This window comes from Stegodyphus dumicola, chromosome 12 (assembly GCF_044657685.1).
Source record: "Stegodyphus dumicola isolate Sdum_Otavi_A_Nest chromosome 12, ASM4465768v1".
NCBI classification, from domain to species: Eukaryota; Metazoa; Arthropoda; class Arachnida; order Araneae; family Eresidae; genus Stegodyphus; species Stegodyphus dumicola.
The window spans coordinates 20,560,443-20,583,778 of NC_140779.1; the positions used below are offsets into that span (position 1 = coordinate 20,560,443).

At 31.4% G+C, this 23,336-nt stretch overlaps 1 protein-coding gene across 2 annotated transcripts in view; it reads right to left on the bottom strand.

Moving 5' to 3' along the window:
* jhamt (juvenile hormone acid methyltransferase) overlaps window positions 1-22,964 on the bottom strand; it is a 108,041-nt gene extending 85,077 nt beyond the window's left edge. Inside the window, exon 1 of one of the 2 annotated variants that reach the window (XM_085827526.1) lies at window positions 22,830-22,964. The gene's annotated coding sequence lies outside the window, so the exon portion shown is untranslated. The remainder of the gene's footprint in view (window positions 1-22,829) is intronic. The other variant, XM_085827527.1, reaches the window with a different exon arrangement.
* Window positions 22,965-23,336: the final 372 nt, after the last annotated feature.

The following is a 23,336-nucleotide window of genomic DNA, read 5'->3' on the forward strand; positions in this document are numbered from 1 at the left end:
AATGGTTCAACCAAAGCACCAAATTATGGAACAACATATAACCAAATAATGGTTCAACCAAAGCACCAAATTATGGAACAACATATAACCAAATAATGGTTCAACCAAAGCACCAAATTATGGAACAACACATTACAAATAATGGTACAACTAGAGCATGAACTTATGGAACAACATATAACCAAATAATGGTTCAACCAAAGCACCAAATTATGGAACAACATATAAAAAAATAATGGTTCAACCAAAGAACCAAATTATGGAACAACATATAACCAAATAATGGATCAACCAAAGCACCAAATTATGGAACAACATATAACCAAATAATGGTTTAACCAAAGCACCAAATTATGGAACAACACATTACAAATAATGGTTCAACTAGAGCACCAATTTATGGAACAACATATAACCAAATAATGGTACAACCAAAGCACCAAATTATGGAACAACATATAACCAAATAATGGTTCAACCAAAGCACCAAATTATGGAACAACACATTACAAATAATGGTTCAACTAGAGCGCCAATTTATGGAACAACATATAACCAAATAATGGTTCAACCAAAGCACCAAATTATGGAAACACATATAACCAAATAATGGTTCAACTAGAGCACCAAATTATCCAACAACATATAACCAAATAATGGTTGAACCAAAGCACCAAATTATGGAACAACATATAACCAAATAATGGTTCAACCAAAGCACCAAATTATGAAACAACATATTACAAATAATGGTTCAACTAGAGCAAGAACTTATGGAACAACATATAACCAAATAATGGTTCAACCAAAGCACCAAATTATGGAACAACATATAAAAAAATAATGGTTCAACCAAAGAACCAAATTATGGAACCACATATAACCAAATAACGGTTCAACCAAAGCACCAAATTATGGAACAACATATAACCAAATAATGGTTCAACCAAAGCACCAAATTATGGAACAACACATTACAAATAATGGTTCAACTAGAGCACCAATTTATGGAACAACATATAACCAAATAATGGTTCAATCAAGGCACCAAATTATGGAACAACATATAACCAAATAATGGTTCAACCAAAGCACCAAATTATGGAACACATTACAAATAATGATTCAACTTGAGCGCCAATTTATGGAACAACATATAACCAAATAATGGTTCAACTAGAGCACCAAATTATCGAACAACATATAACCAAATAATGGTTCAACCAAAGCACCAATTTATGGAAAAACATATAACCAAATAATGGTTCAACCAAAGCACCAAATTATGGAACAACATATAACCAAATAATGGTTCAACCAAAGAACCAAATTATGGAACAACATATAACCAAATAATGTTTCAAACAAAGCACCAAATTATGGAACAACATATAACCAAATAATGGTTCAACCAAAGCACCAAATTATGGAACAACATATAACCAAATAATGGTTCAACCAAAGCACCAAATTATGGAAACACATATAACCAAATAATGGTTCAACTAGAGCACCAAATTATCAAACAACATATAACCAAATAATGGTTGAACCAAAGCACCAAATTATGGAACAACATATAACAAAATAATGGTTCAACCAAAGCACCAAATTATGGAACAACACATTACAAATAATGGTTCAACTAGAGCATGAACTTATGGAACAACATATAACCAAATAATGGTTCAACCAAAGCACCAAATTATGGAACAACATATAAAAAAATAATGGTTCAACCAAAGAACCAAATTATGGAACAACATATAACCAAATAATGATTCAACCAAAGCACCAAATTATGGAACAACATATAACCAAATAATGGTTCAACCAAAGCACCAAATTATGGAACAACACATTACAAATAATGGTTCAACTAGAGCACCAATTTATGGAACAACATATAACCAAATAATGGTTCAATCAAGGCACCAAATTATGGAACAACATATAACCAAATAATGGTTCAACCAAAGCACCAAATTATGGAACACATTACAAATAATGATTCAACTTGAGCGCCAATTTATGGAACAACATATAACCAAATAATGGTTCAACTAGAGCACCAAATTATCGAACAACATATAACCAAATAATGGTTCAACCAAAGCACCAATTTACGGAAAAACATATAACCAAATAATGGTTCAACCAAAGCACCAAATTATGGAACAACATATAACCAAATAATGGTTCAACCAAAGAACCAAATTATGGAACAACATATAACCAAATAATGGTTCAACCAAACCACCAAATTATGGAACAACACATTACAAATAATGGTTCAACTACTGCACCAATTTATGGAACAACATATAACCAAATAATGGTTCAATCAAGGCACCAAATTATGGAACAACATATAACCAAATAATGGTTCAACCAAAGCACCAAATTATGGAACACATTACAAATAATGATTCAACTTGAGCGCCAATTTATGGAACAACATATAACCAAATAATGGTTCAACTAGAGCACCAAATTATCGAACAACATATAACCAAATAATGGTTCAACCAAAGCACCAATTTATGGAAAAACATATAACCAAATAATGGTTCAACCAAAGCACCAAATTATGGAACAACATATAACCAAATAATGGTTCAACCAAAGCACCAAATTATGGAACAACATATAACCAAATAATGGTTCAACCAAAGCACCAAATTATGGAACAACACATTACAAATAATGGTACAACTAGAGCATGAACTTATGGAACAACATATAACCAAATAATGGTTCAACCAAAGCACCAAATTATGGAACAACATATAAAAAAATAATGGTTCAACCAAAGAACCAAATTATGGAACAACATATAACCAAATAATGGTTCAACCAAAGCCCAAATTATGGAACAACATATAACCAAATAATGGTTTAACCAAAGCACCAAATTATGGAACAACACATTACAAATAATGGTTCAACTAGAGCACCAATTTATGGAACAACATATAACCAAATAATGGTACAACCAAAGCACCAAATTATGGAACAACATATAACCAAATAATGGTTCAACCAAAGCACCAAATTATGGGACAACACATTACAAATAATGGTTCAACTAGAGCGCCAATTTATGGAACAACATATAACCAAATAATGGTTCAACCAAAGCATAAAATTATGGAAACATATATAACCAAATAATAGTTCAACTAGAGCACCAAATTATCGAACAACATATAACCAAATAATGGTTCAACCAAAGCACCAAATTATGGAACAACATATAACCAAATAATGGTTCAACCAATGCACCAAATTCTGGAACAACACATTACAAATAATGGTTCAACTAGAGCATGAACTTATGGAACAACACATAACCAAATAATGGTTCAAGCAAAGCACCAAATTATGGTACAACATATAACCAAATAATGGTTCAACCAAAGCACCAAATTATGGAACAACATATAACCAAATAATGGTTCAACCAAAGCACCAAATTATGGAACACATTACAAATAATGATTCAACTAGAGCGCCAATTTATGGAACAACATATAACCAAATAATGGTTCAACCAAAGTTCCAAATTATGGAAACACATATAACCAAATAATGGTTCAACCAAAGCACCAAATTATGGAACAACATATAACCAAATAATGGTTCAACCAAAGCACCAAATTATGGAACAACACATTACAAATAATGGTTCAACTACTGCACCAATTTATGGAACAACATATAACCAAATAATGGTTCAACCAAAGCACCAAATTATGGAACAACATATAACCAAATAATGGTTCAACCAAAGCACCAAATTATGGAACAACACATTACAAATAATGGTTCAACTAGAGCACCAATTTATGGAACAATATACAACCAAAGCACCAATTTATGGAACAATATACAACCAAATAATGGTTCAACCAAAGCACCAAATTATGGAACAACATATAAAAAAATAATGGTTCAACCAAAGAACCAAATTATGGAACCACATATAACCAAATAATGGTTCAACCAAAGCACCAAATTATGGAACAACACATTACAAATAATGGTTCAACTAGAGCACCAATTTATGGAACAATATACAACCAAAGCACCAATTTATGGAACAATATACAACCAAATAATGGTTCAACCAAAGCACCAAATTATGGAACAACACATTACAAATAATGGTTCAACTAGAGCGCCAATTTATGGAACAACATATAACCAAATAATGGTTCAACCAAAGCACCAAATTATGGAAACACATATAACCAAATAATGGTTCAACTAGAGCACCAAATTATCGAACAACATATAACCAAATAATGGTTGAACCAAAGCACCAAATTATGGAACAACATATAACCAAATAATGGTTCAACCAAAGAACCAAATTATGGAACAACATATAACCAAATAATGGTTCAACCAAAGAACCAAATTATGGAACAACATATAACCAAATAATGGTTCAACCAAAGCACCAAATTATGGAACAACATATAACCAAATAATGGTTCAACCAAAGAACCAAATTATGGAACAACATATAACCAAATAATGGTTCAACCAAAGCACCAAATTATGGAACAACATATAACCAAATAATGGTTCAACCAAAGCACCAAATTATGGAACAACATATAACCAAATAATGGTTCAACCAAAGCACCAAATTATGGAACAACACATTACAAATAATGGTACAACTAGAGCATGAACTTATGGAACAACATATAACCAAATAATGGTTCAATCAAAGCACCAAATTATGGAACAACATATAAAAAAATAATGGTTCAACCAAAGAACCAAATTATGGAACAACATATAACCAAATAATGGTTCAACCAAAGCACCAAATTATGGAACAACATATAACCAAATAATGGTTTAACCAAAGCACCAAATTATGGAACAACACATTACAAATAATGGTTCAACTAGAGCACCAATTTATGGAACAATATACAACCAAAGCACCAATTTATGGAACAATATACAACCAAATAATGGTTCAACCAAACACCAAATTATGGAACAACATATAACCGAATAATGGTTCAACCAAAGCACCAAATTATGGAACAACACATTACAAATAATGGTTCAACTAGAGCGCCAATTTATGGAACAACATATAACCAAATAATGGTTCAACCAAAGCACCAAATTATGGAAACACATATAACCAAATAATGGTTCAACTAGAGCACCAAATTATCAAACAACATATAACCAAATAATGGTTGAACCAAAGCACCAAATTATGGAACAACATATAACCAAATAATGGTTCAACCAAAGCACCAAATTATGGAACAACACATTACAAATAATGGTTCAACTAGAGCATGAACTTATGGAACAACATATAACCAAATAATGGTTCAACCAAAGCACCAAATTATGGAACAACATATAAAAAAATAATGGTTCAACCAAAGAACCAAATTATGGAACAACATATAACCAAATAATGATTCAACCAAAGCACCAAATTATGGAACAACATATAACCAAATAATGGTTCAACCAAAGCACCAAATTATGGAACAACACATTACAAATAATGGTTCAACTAGAGCACCAATTTATGGAACAACATATAACCAAATAATGGTTCAATCAAGGCACCAAATTATGGAACAACATATAACCAAATAATGGTTCAACCAAAGCACCAAATTATGGAACACATTACAAATAATGATTCAACTTGAGCGCCAATTTATGGAACAACATATAACCAAATAATGGTTCAACTAGAGCACCAAATTATCGAACAACATATAACCAAATAATGGTTCAACCAAAGCACCAATTTACGGAAAAACATATAACCAAATAATGGTTCAACCAAAGCACCAAATTATGGAACAACATATAACCAAATAATGGTTCAACCAAAGAACCAAATTATGGAACAACATATAACCAAATAATGGTTCAACCAAACCACCAAATTATGGAACAACACATTACAAATAATGGTTCAACTACTGCACCAATTTATGGAACAACATATAACCAAATAATGGTTCAATCAAGGCACCAAATTATGGAACAACATATAACCAAATAATGGTTCAACCAAAGCACCAAATTATGGAACACATTACAAATAATGATTCAACTTGAGCGCCAATTTATGGAACAACATATAACCAAATAATGGTTCAACTAGAGCACCAAATTATCGAACAACATATAACCAAATAATGGTTCAACCAAAGCACCAATTTATGGAAAAACATATAACCAAATAATGGTTCAACCAAAGCACCAAATTATGGAACAACATATAACCAAATAATGGTTCAACCAAAGCACCAAATTATGGAACAACATATAACCAAATAATGGTTCAACCAAAGCACCAAATTATGGAACAACACATTACAAATAATGGTACAACTAGAGCATGAACTTATGGAACAACATATAACCAAATAATGGTTCAACCAAAGCACCAAATTATGGAACAACATATAAAAAAATAATGGTTCAACCAAAGAACCAAATTATGGAACAACATATAACCAAATAATGGTTCAACCAAAGCACCAAATTATGGAACAACATATAACCAAATAATGGTTTAATCAAAGCACCAAATTATGGAACAACACATTACAAATAATGGTTCAACTAGAGCACCAATTTATGGAACAACATATAACCAAATAATGGTACAACCAAAGCACCAAATTATGGAACAACATATAACCAAATAATGGTTCAACCAAAGCACCAAATTATGGAACAACACATTACAAATAATGGTTCAACTAGAGCGCCAATTTATGGAACAACATATAACCAAATAATGGTTCAACCAAAGCATAAAATTATGGAAACATATATAACCAAATAATAGTTCAACTAGAGCACCAAATTATCGAACAACATATAACCAAATAATGGTTCAACCAAAGCACCAAATTATGGAACAACATATAACCAAATAATGGTTCAACCAATGCACCAAATTATGGAACAACACATTACAAATAATGGTTCAACTAGAGCATGAACTTATGGAACAACACATAACCAAATAATGGTTCAAGCAAAGCACCAAATTATGGAACAACATATAACCAAATAATGGTTCAACCAAAGCACCAAATTATGGAACAACATATAACCAAATAATGATTCAATCAAGGCACCAAATTATGGAACAACATATAACCAAATAATGGTTCAACCAAAGCACCAAATTATGGAACACATTACAAATAATGATTCAACTAGAGCGCCAATTTATGGAACAACATATAACCAAATAATGGTTCAACCAAAGTTCCAAATTATGGAAACACATATAACCAAATAATGGTTCAACCAAAGCACCAAATTATGGAACAACATATAACCAAATAATGGTTCAACCAAAGCACCAAATTATGGAACAACACATTACAAATAATGGTTCAACTACTGCACCAATTTATGGAACACCATATAACCAAATAATGGTTCAAACAAAGCACCAAATTATGGAACAACATATAACCAAATAATGGTTCAACCAAAGCACCAAATTATGGAACAACACATTACAAATAATGGTTCAACTAGAGCACCAATTTATGGAACAATATACAACCAAAGCACAAATTTATGGAACAATATACAACCAAATAATGGTTCAACCAAACACCAAATTATGGAACAACATATAACCAAATAATGGTTCAACCAAAGCACCAAATTATGGAACAACACATTACAAATAATGGTTCAACTAGAGCGCCAATTTATAGAACAACATATAACCAAATAATGGTTCAACCAAAGCACCAAATTATGGAAACACATATAACCAAATAATGGTTCAACTAGAGCACCAAATTATCGAACAACATATAACCAAATAATGGTTGAACCAAAGCACCAAATTATGGAACAACATATAACCAAATAATGGTTCAACCAAAGCACCAAATTATGGAACAACACATTACAAATAATGGTTCAACTAGAGCATGAACTTATGGAACAACATATAACCAAATAATGGTTCAACCAAAGCACCAAATTATGGAACAACATATAAAAAAATAATGGTTCAACCAAAGAACCAAATTATGGAACCACATATAACCAAATAATGGTTCAACCAAAGCACCAAATTATGGAACAACATATAACCAAATAATGGTTCAACCAAAGCACCAAATTATGGAACAACACATTACAAATAATGGTTCAACTAGAGCACCAATTTATGGAACAACATATAACCAAATAATGGTTCAATCAAGGCACCAAATTATGGAACAACATATAACCAAATAATGGTTCAACCAAAGCACCAAATTATGGAACACATTACAAATAATGATTCAACTTGAGCGCCAATTTATGGAACAACATATAACCAAATAATGGTTCAACTAGAGCACCAAATTATCGAACAACATATAACCAAATAATGGTTCAACCAAAGCACCAATTTATGGAAAAACATATAACCAAATAATGGTTCAACCAAAGCACCAAATTATGGAACAACATATAACCAAATAATGGTTCAACCAAAGCACCAAATTATGGAACAACATATAACCAAATAATGGTTCAACCAAAGCACCAAATTATGGAACAACACATTACAAATAATGGTACAACTAGAGCATGAACTTATGGAACAACATATAACCAAATAATGGTTCAACCAAAGCACCAAATTATGGAACAACATATAAAAAAATAATGGTTCAACCAAAGAACCAAATTATGGAACAACATATAACCAAATAATGGTTCAACCAAAGCACCAAATTATGGAACAACATATAACCAAATAATGGTTTAACCAAAGCACCAAATTATGGAACAACACATTACAAATAATGGTTCAACTAGAGCACCAATTTATGGAACAACATATAACCAAATAATGGTACAACCAAAGCACCAAATTATGGAACAACATATAACCAAATAATGGTTCAACCAAAGCACCAAATTATGGAACAACACATTACAAATAATGGTTCAACTAGAGCGCCACTTTATGGAACAACATATAACCAAATAATGGTTCAACCAAAGCATCAAATTATGGAAACATATATAACCAAATAATAGTTCAACTAGAGCACCAAATTATCGAACAACATATAACCAAATAATGGTTCAACCAAAGCACCAAATTATGGAACAACATATAACCAAATAATGGTTCAACCAAAGCACCAAATTCTGGAACAACACATTACAAATAATGGTTCAACTAGAGCATGAACTTATGGAACAACACATAACCAAATAATGGTTCAAGCAAAGCACCAAATTATGGAACAACATATAACCAAATAATGGTTAAACCAAAGCACCAAATTATGGAACAACATATAACCAAATAATGATTCAATCAAGGCACCAAATTATGGAACAACATATAACCAAATAATGGTTCAACCAAAGCACCAAATTATGGAACACATTACAAATAATGATTCAACTAGAGCGCCAATTTATGGAACAACATATAACCAAATAATGGTTCAACCAAAGTTCCAAATTATGGAAACACATATAACCAAATAATGGTTCAACCAAAGCACCAAATTATGGAACAACATATAACCAAATAATGGTTCAACCAAAGCACCAAATTATGGAACAACACATTACAAATAATGGTTCAACTACTGCACCAATTTATGGAACAACATATAACCAAATAATGGTTCAACCAAAGCACCAAATTATGGAACACATTACAAATAATGATTCAACTAGAGCGCCAATTTATGGAACAACATATAACCAAATAATGGTTCAACCAAAGTTCCAAATTATGGAAACACATATAACCAAATAATGGTTCAACCAAAGCACCAAATTATGGAACAACATATAACCAAATAATGGTTCAACCAAAGCACCAAATTATGGAACAACACATTACAAATAATGGTTCAACTACTGCACCAATTTATGGAACACCATATAACCAAATAATGGTTCAAACAAAGCACCAAATTATGGAACAACATATAACCAAATAATGGTTCAACCAAAGCACCAAATTATGGAACAACACATTACAAATAATGGTTCAACTAGAGCACCAATTTATGGAACAATATACAACCAAAGCACCAATTTATGGAACAATATACAACCAAATAATGGTTCAACCAAACACCAAATTATGGAACAACATATAACCAAATAATGGTTCAACCAAAGCACCAAATTATGGAACAACACATTACAAATAATGGTTCAACTAGAGCGCCAATTTATAGAACAACATATAACCAAATAATGGTTCAACCAAAGCACCAAATTATGGAAACACATATAACCAAATAATGGTTCAACTAGAGCACCAAATTATCGAACAACATATAACCAAATAATGGTTGAACCAAAGCACCAAATTATGGAACAACATATAACCAAATAATGGTTCAACCAAAGCACCAAATTATGGAACAACACATTACAAATAATGGTTCAACTAGAGCATGAACTTATGGAACAACATATAACCAAATAATGGTTCAACCAAAGCACCAAATTATGGAACAACATATAAAAAAATAATGGTTCAACCAAAGAACCAAATTATGGAACCACATATAACCAAATAATGGTTCAACCAAAGCACCAAATTATGGAACAACATATAACCAAATAATGGTTCAACCAAAGCACCAAATTATGGAACAACACATTACAAATAATGGTTCAACTAGAGCACCAATTTATGGAACAACATATAACCAAATAATGGTTCAATCAAGGCACCAAATTATGGAACAACATATAACCAAATAATGGTTGAACCAAAGCACCAAATTATGGAACACATTACAAATAATGATTCAACTTGAGCGCCAATTTATGGAACAACATATAACCAAATAATGGTTCAACTAGAGCACCAAATTATCGAACAACATATAACCAAATAATGGTTCAACCAAAGCACCAATTTATGGAAAAACATATAACCAAATAATGGTTCAACCAAAGCACCAAATTATGGAACAACATATAACCAAATAATGGTTCAACCAAAGCACCAAATTATGGAACAACATATAACCAAATAATGGTTCAACCAAAGCACCAAATTATGGAACAACACATTACAAATAATGGTACAACTAGAGCATGAACTTATGGAACAACATATAACCAAATAATGGTTCAACCAAAGCACCAAATTATGGAACAACATATAAAAAAATAATGGTTCAACCAAAGAACCAAATTATGGAACAACATATAACCAAATAATGGTTCAACCAAAGCACCAAATTATGGAACAACATATAACCAAATAATGGTTTAACCAAAGCACCAAATTATGGAACAACACATTACAAATAATGGTTCAACTAGAGCACCAATTTATGGAACAACATATAACCAAATAATGGTACAACCAAAGCACCAAATTATGGAACAACATATAACCAAATAATGGTTCAACCAAAGCACCAAATTATGGAACAACACATTACAAATAATGGTTCAACTAGAGCGCCACTTTATGGAACAACATATAACCAAATAATGGTTCAACCAAAGCATCAAATTATGGAAACATATATAACCAAATAATAGTTCAACTAGAGCACCAAATTATCGAACAACATATAACCAAATAATGGTTCAACCAAAGCACCAAATTATGGAACAACATATAACCAAATAATGGTTCAACCAAAGCACCAAATTCTGGAACAACACATTACAAATAATGGTTCAACTAGAGCATGAACTTATGGAACAACACATAACCAAATAATGGTTCAAGCAAAGCACCAAATTATGGAACAACATATAACCAAATAATGGTTAAACCAAAGCACCAAATTATGGAACAACATATAACCAAATAATGATTCAATCAAGGCACCAAATTATGGAACAACATATAACCAAATAATGGTTCAACCAAAGCACCAAATTATGGAACACATTACAAATAATGATTCAACTAGAGCGCCAATTTATGGAACAACATATAACCAAATAATGGTTCAACCAAAGTTCCAAATTATGGAAACACATATAACCAAATAATGGTTCAACCAAAGCACCAAATTATGGAACAACATATAACCAAATAATGGTTCAACCAAAGCACCAAATTATGGAACAACACATTACAAATAATGGTTCAACTACTGCACCAATTTATGGAACAACATATAACCAAATAATGGTTCAACCAAAGCACCAAATTATGGAACAACATATAACCAAATAATGGTTCGACCAAAGCACCAAATTATGGAACAACATATAACCAAATAATGGTTCAACCAAAGAACCAAATTATGGAACAACATATAACCAAATAATGGTTCAACCAAAGCACCAAATTATGGAACAACATATAAAAAAATAATGGTTCAACCAAAGAACCAAATTATGGAACCACATATAACCAAATAATGGTTCAACCAAAGCACCAAATTATGGAACAACACATTACAAATAATGGTTCAACTAGAGCACCAATTTATGGAACAATATACAACCAAAGCACCAATTTATGGAACAATATACAACCAAATAATGGTTCAACCAAAGCACCAAATTATGGAACAACACATTACAAATAATGGTTCAACTAGAGCGCCAATTTATGGAACAACATATAACCAAATAATGGTTCAACCAAAGCACCAAATTATGGAAACACATATAACCAAATAATGGTTCAACTAGAGCACCAAATTATCGAACAACATATAACCAAATAATGGTTGAACCAAAGAACCAAATTATGGAACAACATATAACCAAATAATGGTTCAACCAAAGAACCAAATTATGGAACAACATATAACCAAATAATGGTTCAACCAAAGAACCAAATTATGGAACAACATATAACCAAATAATGGTTCAACCAAAGCACCAAATTATGGAACAACATATAACCAAATAATGGTTCAACCAAAGAACCAAATTATGGAACAACATATAACCAAATAATGGTTCAACCAAAGCACCAAATTATGGAACAACATATAACCAAATAATGGTTCAACCAAAGCACCAAATTATGGAACAACATATAACCAAATAATGGTTCAACCAAAGCACCAAATTATGGAACAACACATTACAAATAATGGTACAACTAGAGCATGAACTTATGGAACAACATATAACCAAATAATGGTTCAATCAAAGCACCAAATTATGGAACAACATATAAAAAAATAATGGTTCAACCAAAGAACCAAATTATGGAACAACATATAACCAAATAATGGTTCAACCAAAGCACCAAATTATGGAACAACATATAACCAAATAATGGTTTAACCAAAGCACCAAATTATGGAACAACACATTACAAATAATGGTTCAACTAGAGCACCAATTTATGGAACAATATACAACCAAAGCACCAATTTATGGAACAATATACAACCAAATAATGGTTCAACCAAACACCAAATTATGGAACAACATATAACCGAATAATGGTTCAACCAAAGCACCAAATTATGGAACAACACATTACAAATAATGGTTCAACTAGAGCGCCAATTTATGGAACAACATATAACCAAATAATGGTTCAACCAAAGCACCAAATTATGGAAACACATATAACCAAATAATGGTTCAACTAGAGCACCAAATTATCAAACAACATATAACCAAATAATGGTTGAACCAAAGCACCAAATTATGGAACAACATATAACCAAATAACGGTTCAACCAAAGCACCAAATTATGGAACAACACATTACAAATAATGGTTCAACTAGAGCATGAACTTATGGAACAACATATAACCAAATAATGGTTCAACCAAAGCACCAAATTATGGAACAACATATAAAAAAATAATGGTTCAACCAAAGAACCAAATTATGGAACAACATATAACCAAATAATGATTCAACCAAAGCACCAAATTATGGAACAACATATAACCAAATAATGGTTCAACCAAAGCACCAAATTATGGAACAACACATTACAAATAATGGTTCAACTAGAGCACCAATTTATGGAACAACATATAACCAAATAATGGTTCAATCAAGGCACCAAATTATGGAACAACATATAACCAAATAATGGTTCAACCAAAGCACCAAATTATGGAACACATTACAAATAATGATTCAACTTGAGCGCCAATTTATGGAACAACATATAACCAAATAATGGTTCAACTAGAGCACCAAATTATCGAACAACATATAACCAAATAATGGTTCAACCAAAGCACCAATTTATGGAAAAACATATAACCAAATAATGGTTCAACCAAAGCACCAAATTATGGAACAACATATAACCAAATAATGGTTCAACCAAAGAACCAAATTATGGAACAACATATAACCAAATAATGGTTCAACCAAAGCACCAAATTATGGAACAACACATTACAAATAATGGTTCAACTACTGCACCAATTTATGGAACAACATATAACCAAATAATGGTTCAATCAAGGCACCAAATTATGGAACAACATATAACCAAATAATGGTTCAACCAAAGCACCAAATTATGGAACACATTACAAATAATGATTCAACTTGAGCGCCAATTTATGGAACAACATATAACCAAATAATGGTTCAACTAGAGCACCAAATTATCGAACAACATATAACCAAATAATGGTTCAACCAAAGCACCAATTTTTGGAAAAACATATAACCAAATAATGGTTCAACCAAAGCACCAAATTATGGAACAACATATAACCAAATAATGGTTCAACCAAAGCACCAAATTATGGAACAACATATAACCAAATAATGGTTCAACCAAAGCACCAAATTATGGAACAACACATTACAAATAATGGTACAACTAGAGCATGAACTTATGGAACAACATATAACCAAATAATGGTTCAACCAAAGCACCAAATTATGGAACAACATATAAAAAAATAATGGTTCAACCAAAGAACCAAATTATGGAACAACATATAACCAAATAATGGATCAACCAAAGCACCAAATTATGGAACAACATATAACCAAATAATGGTTTAACCAAAGCACCAAATTATGGAACAACACATTACAAATAATGGTTCAACTAGAGCACCAATTTATGGAACAACATATAACCAAATAATGGTACAACCAAAGCACCAAATTATGGAACAACATATAACCAAATAATGGTTCAACCAAAGCACCAAATTATGGAACAACACATTACAAATAATGGTTCAACTAGAGCGCCAATTTATGGAACAACATATAACCAAATAATGGTTCAACCAAAGCACCAAATTATGGAAACACATATAACCAAATAATGGTTCAACTAGAGCACCAAATTATCCAACAACATATAACCAAATAATGGTTGAACCAAAGCACCAAATTATGGAACAACATATAACCAAATAATGGTTCAACCAAAGCACCAAATTATGAAACAACATATTACAAATAATGGTTCAACTAGAGCATGAACTTATGGAACAACATATAACCAAATAATGGTTCAACCAAAGCACCAAATTATGGAACAACATATAAAAAAATAATGGTTCAACCAAAGAACCAAATTATGGAACCACATATAACCAAATAATGGTTCAACCAAAGCACCAAATTATGGAACAACATATAACCAAATAATGGTTCAACCAAAGCAGCAAATTATGGAACAACACATTACAAATAATGGTTCGACTAGAGCACCAATTTATGGAACAACATATAACCAAATAATGGTTCAATCAAGGCACCAAATTATGGAACAACATATAACCAAATAATGGTTCAACCAAAGCACCAAATTATGGAACACATTACAAATAATGATTCAACTTGAGCGCCAATTTATGGAACAACATATAACCAAATAATGGTTCAACTAGAGCACCAAATTATCGAACAACATATAACCAAATAATGGTTCAACCAAAGCACCAATTTATGGAAAAACATATAACCAAATAATGGTTCAACCAAAGCACCAAATTATGGAACAACATATAACCAAATAATGGTTCAACCAAAGAACCAAATTATGGAACAACATATAACCAAATAATGTTTCAACCAAAGCACCAAATTATGGAACAACATATAACCAAATAATGGTTCAACCAAAGCACCAAATTATGGAACAACATATAACCAAATAATGGTTCAACCAAAGCACCAAATTATGGAAACACATATAACCAAATAATGGTTCAACTAGAGCACCAAATTATCAAACAACATATAACCAAATAATGGTTCAACCAAAGCACCAAATTATGGAACAACATATAAAAAAATAATGGTTCAACCAAAGAACCAAATTATGGAACAACATATAACCAAATAATGATTCAACCAAAGCACCAAATTATGGAACAACATATAACCAAATAATGGTTCAACCAAAGCACCAAATTATGGAACAACACATTACAAATAATGGTTCAACTAGAGCACCAATTTATGGAACAACATATAACCAAATAATGGTTCAATCAAGGCACCAAATTATGGAACAACATATAACCAAATAATGGTTCAACCAAAGCACCAAATTATGGAACACATTACAAATAATGATTCAACTTGAGCGCCAATTTATGCAACAACATATAACCAAATAATGGTTCAACTAGAGCACCAAATTATCGAACAACATATAACCAAATAATGGTTCAACCAAAGCACCAATTTACGGAAAAACATATAACCAAATAATGGTTCAACCAAAGCACCAAATTATGGAACAACATATAACCAAATAATGGTTCAACCAAAGAACCAAATTATGGAACAACATATAACCAAATAATGGTTCAACCAAACCACCAAATTATGGAACAACACATTACAAATAATGGTTCAACTACTGCACCAATTTATGGAACAACATATAACCAAATAATGGTTCAATCAAGGCACCAAATTATGGAACAACATATAACCAAATAATGGTTCAACCAAAGCACCAAATTATGGAACACATTACAAATAATGATTCAACTTGAGCGCCAATTTATGGAACAACATATAACCAAATAATGGTTCAACTAGAGCACCAAATTATCGAACAACATATAACCAAATAATGGTTCAACCAAAGCACCAATTTATGGAAAAACATATAACCAAATAATGGTTCAACCAAAGCACCAAATTATGGAACAACATATAACCAAATAATGGTTCAACCAAAGCACCAAATTATGGAACAACATATAACCAAATAATGGTTCAACCAAAGCACCAAATTATGGAACAACACATTACAAATAATGGTACAACTAGAGCATGAACTTATGGAACAACATATAACCAAATAATGGTTCAACCAAAGCACCAAATTATGGAACAACATATAAAAAAATAATGGTTCAACCAAGGAACCAAATTATGGAACAACATATAACCAAATAATGGTTCAACCAAAGCCCAAATTATGGAACAACATATAACCAAATAATGGTTTAACCAAAGCACCAAATTATGGAACAACACATTACAAATAATGGTTCAACTAGAGCACCAATTTATGGAACAACATATAACCAAATAATGGTACAACCAAAGCACCAAATTATGGAACAACATATAACCAAATAATGGTTCAACCAAAGCACCAAATTATGGGACAACACATTACAAATAATGGTTCAACTAGAGCGCCAATTTATGGAACAACATATAACCAAATAATGGTTCAACCAAAGCATAAAATTATGGAAACATATATAACCAAATAATAGTTCAACTAGAGCACCAAATTATCGAACAACATATAACCAAATAATGGTTCAACCAAAGCACCAAATTATGGAACAACATATAACCAAATAATGGTTCAACCAATGCACCAAATTCTGGAACAACACATTACAAATAATGGTTCAACTAGAGCATGAACTTATGGAACAACACATAACCAAATAATGGTTCAAGCAAAGCACCAAATTATGGTACAACATATAACCAAATAATGGTTCAACCAAAGCACCAAATTATGGAACAACATATAACCAAATAATGGTTCAACCAAAGCACCAAATTATGGAACACATTACAAATAATGATTCAACTAGAGCGCCAATTTATGGAACAACATATAACCAAATAATGGTTCAACCAAAGTTCCAAATTATGGAAACACATATAACCAAATAATGGTTCAACCAAAGCACCAAATTATGGAACAACATATAACCAAATAATGGTTCAACCAAAGCACCAAATTATGGAACAACACATTACAAATAATGGTTCAACTACTGCACCAATTTATGGAACAACATATAACCAAATAATGGTTCAACCAAAGCACCAAATTATGGAACAACATATAACCAAATAATGGTTCAACCAAAGCACCAAATTATGGAACAACACATTACAAATAATGGTTCAACTAGAGCACCAATTTATGGAACAATATACAACCAAAGCACCAATTTATGGAACAATATACAACCAAATAATGGTTCAACCAAAGCACCAAATTATGGAACAACATATAAAAAAATAATGGTTCAACCAAAGAACCAAATTATGGAACCACATATAACCAAATAATGGTTCAACCAAAGCACCAAATTATGGAACAACACATTACAAATAATGGTTCAACTAGAGCACCAATTTATGGAACAATATACAACCAAAGCACCAATTTATGGAACAATATACAACCAAATAATGGTTCAACCAAAGCACCAAATTATGGAACAACACATTACAAATAATGGTTCAACTAGAGCGCCAATTTATGGAACAACATATAAACAAATAATGGTTCAACCAAAGCACCAAATTATGGAAACACATATAACCAAATAATGGTTCAACTAGAGCACCAAATTATCGAACAACATATAACCAAATAATGGTTGAACCAAAGCACCAAATTATGGAACAACATATAACCAAATAATGGTTCAACCAAAGAACCAAATTATGGAACAACATATAACCAAATAATGGTTCAACCAAAGAACCAAATTATGGAACAACATATAACCAAATAATGGTTCAACCAAAGCACCAAATTATGGAACAACATATAACCAAATAATGGTTCAACCAAAGAACCAAATTATGGAACAACATATAACCAAATAATGGTTCAACCAAAGCACCAAATTATGGAACAACATATAACCAAATAATGGTTCAACCAAAGCACCAAATTATGGAACAACACATTACAAATAATGGTACAACTAGAGCATGAACTTATGGAACAACATATAACCAAATAATGGTTCAATCAAAGCACCAAATTATGGAACAACATATAAAAAAATAATGGTTCAACCAAAGAACCAAATTATGGAACAACATATAACCAAATAATGGTTCAACCAAAGCACCAAATTATGGAACAACATATAACCAAATAATGGTTTAACCAAAGCACCAAATTATGGAACAACACATTACAAATAATGGTTCAACTAGAGCACCAATTTATGGAACAATATACAACCAAAGCACCAATTTATGGAACAATATACAACCAAATAATGGTTCAACCAAACACCAAATTATGGAACAACATATAACCGAATAATGGTTCAACCAAAGCACCAAATTATGGAACAACACATTACAAATAATGGTTCAACTAGAGCGCCAATTTATGGAACAACATATAACCAAATAATGGTTCAACCAAAGCACCAAATTATGGAACAACATATAAAAAAATAATGGTTCAACCAAAGAACCAAATTATGGAACAACATATAACCAAATAATGATTCAACCAAAGCACCAAATTATGGAACAACATATAACCAAATAATGGTTCAACCAAAGCACCAAATTATGGAACAACACATTACAAATAATGGTTCAACTAGAGCACCAATTTATGGAACAACATATAACCAAATAATGGTTCAATCAAGGCACCAAATTATGGAACAACATATAACCAAATAATGGTTCAACCAAAGCACCAAATTATGGAACACATTACAAATAATGATTCAACTTGAGCGCCAATTTATGGAACAACATATAACCAAATAATGGTTCAACTAGAGCACCAAATTATCGAACAACATATAACCAAATAATGGTTCAACCAAAGCACCAATTTATGGAAAAACATATAACCAAATAATGGTTCAACCAAAGCACCAAATTATGGAACAACATATAACGAAATAATGGTTCAAGCAAAGAACCAAATTATGGAACAACATATAACCAAATAATGGTTCAACCAAAGCACCAAATTATGGAACAACACACTACAAATAATGGTTCAACTACTGCACCAATTTATGGAACAACATATAACCAAATAATGGTTCAATCAAGGCACCAAATTATGGAACAACATATAACCAAATAATGGTTCAACCAAAGCACCAAATTATGGAACACATTACAAATAATGATTCAACTTGAGCGCCAATTTATGGAACAACATATAACCAAATAATGGTTCAACTAGAGCACCAAATTATCGAACAACATATAACCAAATAATGGTTCAACCAAAGCACCAATTTATGGAAAAACATATAACCAAATAATGGTTCAACCAAAGCACCAAATTATGGAACAACATATAACCAAATAATGGTTCAACCAAAGCACCAAATTATGGAACAATATATAACCAAATAATGGTTCAACCAAAGCACCAAATTATGGAACAACACATTACAAATAATGGTACAACTAGAGCATGAACTTATGGAACAACATATAACCAAATAATGGTTCAACCAAAGCACCAAATTATGGAACAACATATAAAAAAATAATGGTTCAACCAAAGAACCAAATTATGGAACAACATATAACCAAATAATGGTTCAACCAAAGCACCAAATTATGGAACAACATATAACCAAATAATGGTTTAACCAAAGCACCAAATTATGGAACAACACATTACAAATAATGGTTCAACTAGAGCACCAATTTATGGAACAACATATAACCAAATAATGGTACAACCAAAGCACCAAATTATGGAACAACATATAACCAAATAATGGTTCAACCAAAGCACCAAATTATGGAACAACACATTACAAATAATGGTTCAACTAGAGCGCCAATTTATGGAACAACATATAACCAAATAATGGTTCAACCAAAGCATCAAATTATGGAAACATATATAACCAAATAATAGTTCAACTAGAGCACCAAATTATCGAACAACATATAACCAAATAATGGTTCAACCAAAGCACCAAATTATGGAACAACATATAACCAAATAATGGTTCAACCAAAGCACCAAATTATGGAACAACACATTACAAATAATGGTTCAACTAGAGCATGAACTTATGGAACAACACATAACCAAATAATGGTTCAAGCAAAGCACCAAATTATGGAACAACATATAACCAAATAATGGTTCAACCAAAGCACCAAATTATGGAACAACATATAACCAAATAATGATTCAATCAAGGCAACAAATTATGGAACAACATATAACCAAATAATGGTTCAACCAAAGCACCAAATTATGGAACACATTACAAATAATGATTCAACTAGAGCGCCAATTTATGGAACAACATATAACCAAATAATGGTTCAACCAAAGTTCCAAATTATGGAAACACATATAACCAAATAATGGTTCAACCAAAGCACCAAATTATGGAACAACATATAACCAAATAATGGTTCAACCAAAGCACCAAATTATGGAACAACACATTACAAATAATGGTTCAACTACTGCACCAATTTATGGAACAACATATAACCAAATAATGGTACAACCAAAGCACCAAATTATGGAACAACATATAACCAAATAATGGTTCAACCAAAGCACCAAATTATGGAACAACACATTACAAATAATGGTTCAACTAGAGCGCCAATTTATGGAACAACATATAACCAAATAATGGTTCAACCAAAGCATCAAATTATGGAAACATATATAACCAAATAATAGTTCAACTAGAGCACCAAATTATCGAACAACATATAACCAAATAATGGTTCAACCAATGCACCAAATTATGGAACAACAAAGAACCAAATAATGGTTCAACCAAAGCACCAAATTATGGAACAACACATTACAAATAATGGTTCAACTAGAGCATGAACTTATGGAACAACATATAACCAAATAATGGTTCAAGCAAAGCACCAAATTATGGAACAACATATAACCAAATAATGGTTCAACCAAAGCACCAAATTATGGAACAATATATAACCAAATAATGGTTCAACCAAAGCACCAAATTATGGAACAGCATTTTACCATTGTTTGGTTGCAACTTTTTTGGTACTATAATTTGGTAAAACCTCGAACCAAATTTTTAACAGTGTATTCACATGGAACGGTAAGCAAACTGCATTCGTCATTCAAAATTTTATATACCTCCAAATTCTCAGAATTTTGGTTTTATGTTTATTTATTTATTTTTGATAAATATTTTGAGTTACTTCGAAAAAGAGAATTTTTTTACTTAATTTGGAACAGCAGTATATTAAATTAGTGATATTAAACAGAAAATGTCAAATGTCGATAGTTAGTTCTTTTATGCATTTCACTAGTTCCCCTCTCTAATAAACCATCTTTAAAGTATGAAATTTTATAGATTTTTAGCCTTGACATTGTTACGAATATCAATAGTAAATATTAATGCATATCAATAGTAAATGCTAAGTATAATAATTGAAATGATTCTTTTAATCACATACCGGTAAAATTTAAAAATTCAACGGTCTTCTTTTTATCAAAAATCTTCAATTATATTTCATATTTTAAAGAAATGTCGTTTTAAGAATATGCATTTTATAATAAATTACAATGAATAATGCGAAAGTATTATAAAAAGTATTAAAAAAATTAATTTTTCATTACCAGTAACAACAGAGAAATTTCTGGGGGGGAAAAAGGTCATAAATCGCAACGGTGCTAACTGAAGAACAATCAGAAGTGAACTGACAGAAAATAAAGATATGATAGTTGTAATTCTAGTAGAAGATAAAATTTCTTCTTTATCCTTATCAAGTCGTTATCAGTATATTGCTCCTTATCCAGAGCTGCTATTAAAATGAAAAATCCGTGTTAACTTATGTTCCCCTTCTGGGTAGGTGAACAATATAATGCAAACGCAGGTTGTTTTTTAAAATCTTAACTGTAGGGATTATTTTAACTTTCAAATGATTATTTTTAATTTTGAATAAATTCTTGTTTTCCACTTCCTGCCAGAATGATATTTCAGTATCGCGTTTGATGTAAATGAAGTAGAGCCAGTATTTGATGGGAAGTTCAATTTACTTCACATCCGAAGAAGAGCTCAGAAGTTAGTAGAGCGTGTTCTGCCTTCTGGCCACGTCGTTGCTTTAAGCCGTTACCACTTCGTTA